The sequence below is a fragment of the Aplidium turbinatum genome, chromosome 15 (genome assembly GCF_918807975.1).
Source record: "Aplidium turbinatum chromosome 15, kaAplTurb1.1, whole genome shotgun sequence".
NCBI classification, from domain to species: domain Eukaryota; kingdom Metazoa; phylum Chordata; class Ascidiacea; order Aplousobranchia; family Polyclinidae; genus Aplidium; species Aplidium turbinatum.
Genome location: NC_137486.1, coordinates 1,039,495 through 1,047,785, shown reverse-complemented (window position 1 = coordinate 1,047,785; position 8,291 = coordinate 1,039,495). Strand labels below are relative to the sequence as shown.

At 39.8% G+C, this 8,291-nt stretch overlaps 1 pseudogene; it reads left to right on the top strand.

Annotated features, from left to right (window-relative positions):
- Positions 1-4,398: 4,398 nt before the first annotated feature.
- On the top strand, positions 4,399-7,385 carry LOC145784217 (poly(U)-binding-splicing factor PUF60 pseudogene; annotated as a pseudogene).
- Positions 7,386-8,291: the final 906 nt, after the last annotated feature.

The following is an 8,291-nucleotide window of genomic DNA, read 5'->3' as shown; positions in this document are numbered from 1 at the left end:
GCTTTATCATCTTCATTCCGCCGCTTTTCGGCATCCTTTTTTTCACCTCCTATGTAGTAGCCAGTGCTCACACTTTTAGGGATTTAGTTCCAAATTGGAACTTTTAGCCTCTTTTAGGGACACATCTAGGGATTTTGATGATCTAGGGATTTTTTGGGGATTTTTCGCAATTTCTTGCAAATCGTATTGTATAATTTGCTAATCAGTAAATTCTGGTTTGTTTCATTTCATGTGATATGAAGCTGATTTTTGAAATCACGTCATCGTTACTTGTAATTTCCTTGTGGCAAGTGGTCAGTGGCCTGTTTGTTTCCTTTTTCGCCACTACACCAGATACGGTAAGGTTTGCTTTTAGACCAGTGGCCCAGGGTTGACCAGCAGCACCACTATACCAGGCGTTTATTAAGTTGCCTTATCGCCAGTGAACCTTAATGCCAAAAAGTGCACCAATATTGTGAGGCAAGGAACTGGTTTATTTTTCGCTAAGAAACTGATATGTACATTAATAAAGACAAAATTCAGCATCCTGCCGGATGAAACTACGGATGTTTCATCCGCAAAACAACTGGGCATCGTTGTAGTCTTTTGTGATGTCGAAGGTATGTTGGTTTTGAATTTTTATCCTCGGACTGACAAAGCCATGATTGGTTATTCCTGGTAGTTTCGCATACTGGAAGGCCTACTTGTGGAGGCTCTTGACGCAGGGTCGGTTACCGAGATTGGCAGAGTGAAGTTTTCCGATTGTTGAAGTGTTGTTGCCAGGGAATTATTCCATTCACTAGGTGCCGCTGAATGGAAAGCAGTCCCGAAATGCGTTGCTCAAGCGCACACCCTGAAAGTCGAACAGGCACCAGGTGATCTTGAGCCTTGCGCATAACCACTGAGCTAACGGGGCGAACAATGTGTGTGATATGTGTTAAACCCAGTTCCTTGACCTTGTAGAAGTTAATAACAGCACAGCAAAAGGCATATATAGTGCAATCAAGCAGTCACTGAATCACAAAGACATACCAATGTGCAACATTGTCGGATACTCATCTGACACTACTAAGTAATTTGTTTGTTTGTCGTATTCAGGCTTACACCTGGTGGTTGAAGATATACCGTAGATTAAGTGGACGGGAAGGCAAGGAAGCCAATATGCGTGTCCACCTTCAGGCATGCCTTCAAATGTCTTGCCAAAGACACAGCCGCATGCTCTTGAGCGTGTCGAACCGGCGCTCTTTCAAACGTCTTTCCAGGGCTCTCACCACTCGGCTATGCAGCCGACTAAGTAATGTTTGGCAGCAACAGTGTAGTTGCTTTGTTAAAGAAAGACTATCCTGATGTTGTGACTGTGAAATGTAGCTATCATATGATACATTTGTCATATGTGTGCAACTGTGCATCATATGCATGCCGAATTGAAAATAGTGTGGAAACGATTGAACAAAAGGAAGAGCAGTGGGCTACATTTCATTTGAAATCCAATATAACGCGCTATTTTTGTTTAGGGATTTTTCATGCCGTCTAGGGACTTTTTGACATAGCTTTAGGGATTTTCTGGTTTCATTTGTGAGAGCCCTGGTAGTAGCTGCGTCCGTTTTGTGACGTCATGTTGACCAGGGTGGCGGATTCTATACTTGCACCGCTTTACCTTGGGACGGCAGAATTCCTGATCAATTTTGAAAAAATTTTCTTTGCAGTAACCACAAATAAATCCTTTTATCAAATTTTTCTAACTTAATGTGTCTCCAGGCCTTGATTATTTATTAGTCTATTTTTTAAAATTGGGCCTGGAGAGCACAAATTCAGCTGCCCACGTTGAAAAGCACCAAGCACATTCAAAAAAATATTTTGTCTATTTTTTTATGGTGATTTTGGTTCGGATCTTATTCAAATAGAAAATCTATATTCTAATTTCCTGACCGCCATAACTTATCTATCTCCTCCGGTGAACACCTAAAAATCGTGAGGATTGCCTCCTCCATCTTACTTCTAGGCAACATACATCCACCCTCCCTTTTCTTAGCTTTCCACATGTTTTGGTTCCGTTCCCACTTCCCACACAAACTTCCTGCATTCCATCATCCTATCCGCACTTCATAACTTTTTCATTGTAAAACATGTTTTCGGAACCCAGAGATTCTTTGCATCCCCTGTCCAATGTCCATCTAAGGCAGGGTTCGATCTTAACGCTAGTCCGCTAACCAATGGCTAGTGAAAATTTGCGCGGACTAGTAGAAATGGGGTGCAACCTAATGCGTACCATGAACAGTTCATACCGTCAGTTTGTACCTTAAAAAGATCGCGAGAAAAAATTAAAAAAGCTAAAGTCGCTGATTGCAGTTTCCACAAACATTTTAAAAGGGTTAGAGGGTTAAAAAAGCCTTAAAGGGTAAAAAAAGCCTGTTAGGGTATTGGAGTAGGATGCAACCTAGTTTGTACCATGAACAGTTCGGACCGTCAGTTCGTACCTTAAAAAGATCAAGAGAAAAAATTAAAAAAAGCCTAGTCGCTGATTGCAGTTTCCGCAATCAGTTAAAAATTTTCCCCCTGAAAAGATCAAGAGAAAAAATAGCTCAAAACCGAAGTCCGCTGATCGCAGTTTCCGCTAACCCTAACTGTAACCATAGAGTAATCTATGCTCTAACCCCAACCCTCGCTGATTGCAGTTTCCGCAAACATTTTTCCGCAGTTTCCGCTAACCTTTACCCTAACCATAGATTAATCTATGCTCTAACCCTCGCTGATCGCAGTTTCCGCAAACATTTTTCCACAGTTTCCGCTAACCGCAGTTTCCGCTAACCGCAGTTTCCGCTTACCCTAACTCTAACCATAGAGTAATCTATGCTCTAATCCTAACCCTCGCTGATCGCAGTTTCCGCAAACATTTTTCCGCAGTTTCCGCTTACCCTAACTCTAACCAATCTAACCATAGAGTAATCTATGCTCTAACCCTCGCTGATCGCAGTTTGCAGTTTCCGCTAACCCTAACCCTCGAGTTTGTTTCAAATTGTTTGGGGAAACTCCGATCAGCGACTTCGGCTTTGTCCTATTAAACTGCGATTAGCGACTTCGGCTTTTTTAATTTTTTTCTCGATCTTCTCAGGGTACGAACTGACTGTACGAATGGTTCAAGGTACGAACTAGGTTGCACCCATTGGAGTATCGGTTAGGTAAGATTGAGAGAAAAAAATAGAACATCGCTGATCGCAGTTTCCGTTTTTTGCGCAAACATTTTAAAATTTCTGGTAATGATCCTAAGAGTTTTTGTTTGTTTGCGGAAAATTTAAAAATGTTTGCGGAAACTGCGATCAGCAACTTCGGCTTTTTTAAATTTTTTCTCTCGATCTTTTCAAGGTACGAACTGACGGTACGGTACGAATTGTTCATGGTACGAATTAGGTTGCATCCGTAGAAATGTTGCAGTACTACTAATCCGATTGGCTAGTGAAAATTTTTGGTTTACAAAATGGCCAGTGAAAAGTTTTGGTTTACAAAATGGCGATTGGCGATTCCTTCTTCTTTGGATTGCTACCTTGTCGTAGTTGAAGAGCTCATGTGCCTCCGTGACCTAAAGAGTTATGCTGATTGCTGACCCAACAAGCCAGACAGGTCTGACAGTGGAGGCCTAACCAAACGCAATCCATCCAATAGTCCACTTCTTTTGACAGTGAACGAATATTATGTATTATACCACCCTGGTGAGTGGTGTGTCATCTCGTACTTCAGATGCACACAATGTAATATTAAAACATAAATAAATATTAAGCACACCGCATGCCACATTTATTTTTTACGTTTTAAAATTGCATTGTTTGCGTCTGTAGTACGAGAAGGTGTTTTTGTGCGTATTGTTGCTCTCTTGTGCGTACTGAAAGTTGAAAGCCTTTACTTTAGTTAGTTTCAGTCTAAGCCAAAACACTTATCTTAATACGTCATCAGACAAGTGAAAAGTCGGTAAACTGGTCAAACTAGTAAAAAATCGTGCGGGCTAGTGAAAACGAGGAGCAACTAGTCCGGTGGGCTAGTGAAAAAAAAAGTTGAGATTGACCCCTGTAAGGGATGCTAAGGATGAGGACTAGGAGCCATTTTTCGTTTTTGCTGCATCATACAAAGCAATGCTTTTGGAGTCAGTCGTCGGAAAGTCAGTCGCAGTAATCGCAGTATCTATTACATCTTCACCTTTTTCCCATTTGAAATTGGATGCTCCCAACTGAGAAGAAGAAGCACTTCTCTCCCACTCCCACCAATGTTTGCAAACAGGTAAAAGTTCTTCATTTGAAAGTCGGCTTCATTCATGAGAAACCTCAAAAACCTAAAAAGATGGCAAATTAAAAATCAGCACTTGCAAGTTAGCTATGATTACGATTAGTGTAATTGTTGGTTTTGTTTTACAGGTTTATGATAGCAAACTTTTTTATTTTAATCATTCGTACTGTTGAAGTGTTGTGTTGAAGATGGCCACTGCAGTTGCAGTTAACGGTGGTGACAATGTGCAAACAGCAACACGCCAGCACCCAATACCCCCAGTGTTGAACCACCAGCAGCAAGAAGCACTAGCTAAAGCTAAAAAGTATGCAATGCAAGAAAGTGTAAAGCATGTGTTGCAAAAACAACAAAGCCAGGCTAAGGTTGCAATGGAAAATGTGGTACGAAGCCAACAAATTCCTGGAATTGCTAATGAAACTATGTATTTGCAAAAGCAACAAGCTCTTGTTTTAATGTGCCGCACATACATTGGTTCAATATATTATGATTTAAAGGAAGAAGTGATTAGAAATGCTTTTTCTCCATTCGGTCCATTTAAGTCAATCAACATGTCCTTTGATCCCATCACAGGTAAACATAAAGGCTTTGCATTTATTGAGTATGAATGTCCGGAAGCAGCTCAGCTTGCACTGGAACAAATGGGTGGAGTAATGCTTGGTGGACGATCGATTAAAGTTGGGCGACCAGCTAATATGCCACAAAGTCACCCTGTAATTGATCTTTTGTTGGAAGAGTCGAAACTGCAGAAGAGAATTTATGTTTCTTCTGTACACACTGATTTGAATACAGAAGATTTAAAGTCTGTTTTTTCTGCATTTGGGAATATACTGTCATGCACTCTTGTGCATGACCCACTGACTGGTAAACACAAAGGCTATGGATTTATTGAATATGATTCACTACAGTCTGCTAATGATGCTGTTACATCTATGAACTTATTTGATTTAGGTGGCCAATATTTACGAGTTGGCAAAGCAATTGCCCCCGCCGGTGTTATTATTCCAGCAGGAAGCTCTTTTAGCAGTACTGCAACTCCTATGTTAGCTGCTGCCTCGTCAAGCTCCAGTTCATTGATAAGTCCTCTTTTGGCTGGTCGACTTCCAAGCTCTGCTCCATCTGTACCTCCGATTGGAGTTGCTACTCCTGTAGCTGTTGGTCGTCAAAATATTCCTCCACCAGGTATTGCTATGCCTACTACCATTGCTTCAATGCAAACGTCCAAAGACACAATTAAAAAGATGAAAGAAACCATGGAACTTCCTAATACACTAAGTGCACAGGAGGATATGAAGTTGTCTGGAGTGCAAGCAAGACACATGGTGATGCAAAAATTAATGAGAAAAGAAGAGTCAAAGGTGATGGTGTTGCGAAATATGGTTGATGTAGAAGACATTGATGAGGATCTGGAATCAGAAGTTACAGAAGAATGTGGCAAGTTTGGTTCTGTGGATCGAGTAATTATATACCAAGAAAAGCAAGGAGAAGAAGCCGATGCAGATGTCCTTGTGAAAATATTTGTTGAGTTTGTTAATGTGGAGTTTTGTACAAAAGCAGTAGATGCTCTGAATGGACGCTGGTTCGGAGGACGAAAAATTGGTGCTTCCATTTATCCACAAGCTAAGTTTGCATCCAATGACTTGAGTGGTTAACATGTTACCAAAAGCAAAAACTACTTTTCTGAAAAATTTAGCTGGCATTGTTGAATGACCTTCAATGTAATGATTTACTGTTTTATAGACTAGAATGAAGATATCAACGTGTATTTTTTAAACGTTTGTTTTTCTTCAGTTCAAAAACTGTACGTATTTCCAAGTGCACTGGGTAGCATTTTTAGTATCTAGCCAATTATCTATCAAAATTTTTCATTACGGCAATTATATGTTAAATTTGATCAGTTGTTGGTATGCCAAATTTACTGACTGTATGGATTAAGGGAGCACGTCTTTTAGGTGCAGACAGTTAGGCGCCAGTCAAATAGGCGCGCACACTGTGGCGTCAGGATATTTAGGTGCGGAGCACTGTGGCGGCCGGTCATTTAGGTGCTATTCCCAGTAAATTCTGAAGTTTATGTCAGCTTGGCAGGTAGGGCAATGCTTTTCACACAAAATGTTAAATTGAACAAAAAATATATTGTGTTGTTTTAATGCGCGTGTTCGGCATTTATTTGTTAGTTCAGGTTAGCGTCGATCGGCAAAAGACCATGTTCTCTACAATGATGATAAATTAGAAATAGTTGACCATGCTAAATATCTTGGAGTAACTTCACAAGGTAGATTTAAACGATCTGTCTTAGCCTGATGCTGCGAGTTTGCTGTGGCAATAGTAAGTTGCGCTAGCTTTCGGAACACAGTTCCCTAGTCATGTGCTTTGATGAATGGTGTTGAAGTCAGTGAGTGGTTCTTTACTGTGGTTCTTTCGTTTAGCTTGAGGCTGCTGGTTGTTGAGTTTCTGTGTTGTTAGGCATTTTTTGTTGCAAAATCTTTTCAGTTGATTAGTAGATTAGATGACGTAGTTCTTCCCTTTCGGCACGGTTGTTGATTTTAGGATTTTGTCTGCTGATGAATATGGCTTCTTTGAAACGTAATTTTACCGTGTCATTTTCTTGGGCAATTATTGTAAATTCAAAGTCGGTGTGACACTGTTGTTGATGATTAAAGACTGAACTTTTGTCTGAACTGAGGTGTTCTTTGATGCGGGAGTGGAGTGGTTACATACTACATAGGCAGCACGATTCGACCACTCCACTCCCGCATCAAAGAACACCGACTTTGAATTTACATTAATTGCCCAAGAAAATGACACGGTAAAATTACGTTTCAAAGAAGCCATATTCATCAGCAGACAAAATCCTAAAATCAACAACCGTGCCGATAGGGAAGAACTACGTCATCTAATCTACTAATCAACTGAAAAGATTTTGTAGCTAACTGCTCTTGGCTGATGCTGAGCTTCGTCGGAGTCTGCCTCGCTTTCTGACCTAGTCTTATTCTGAAACGATCCCTGTTCCATATCTAGAAAGCTAAAACCTCAATTGCTAAGGTAACAGGGATCAGTTGTCAGTAGATGTTACAGAAAATATATTTCGCACTTCGAAAAGATTTTGCAACAAAAAACGCCTAACAACACAGAAACTCAACAACCATCAGCCTCAAGCTAAACGAAAGAACCACAGTAAAGAACCACTCACTGATTTCAACACCATTCATCAAAGCACATGAATAGAGAACTGTGTTTCGAAAGCTAGCGCAACTTACTATTGCCACAGCAAACTCGCAGCATCAGGCTAAGACAGATCGTGTAAATCTACCTTGTGAAGTAAGCAACAATCATGCTGCTAAAAGCGAAACTCAATTAATTGCATCTTGGAGTAACTACTGACAATCTACTTTCGTTTAAACCCCACATCGATGATATAAAATTGAAACTTGCTCGAATGCTCGGTCCGTCGGCATCTTGTCTAAATTGAAATCTTTCATTCCTTCGAAAACCAGACTTCACTTATAGCCTATCAATTATTGTGCATCTCCATGCAATAATAATTTTGGGGTTCCACTTTTAAGACACATGTCGACAAACTCCAAGCATTCCAAAACAAAGCAATAAAAAAAGTTGTGGGAGGTAGATAGTCGGATCATGTGACTCCATATTTTAAACAACTAAATGTTCTAAAAATAAAAGATTTGTTCAAACTCGAAACTTCAAAATTAATGCATAAATATGAAGACAATTCACTACCATGTACTTTTTCTAATTATTTAAAAAAAGCAAGAAATGTTCTTTTTCGCAATACCAGAAATGCAATTGACAAGGATAATTTTTATGTTTCTCAATACTCATCTTTAAAACTTCAACGTAGTTTCAAGTATACAGGTGTGGAAATTTGGAATTCAATCCCATTGGAAATGAGAAAAAAACTCACCTAACTCATTTAAAAATCTTTATAAAAATTTACTATTATCGTATTACTAATGATGATGGCTTCAGGCCTATGTAGATCTCTTATTAGATGATACATTTTGTATTCATTCAAGCAATTA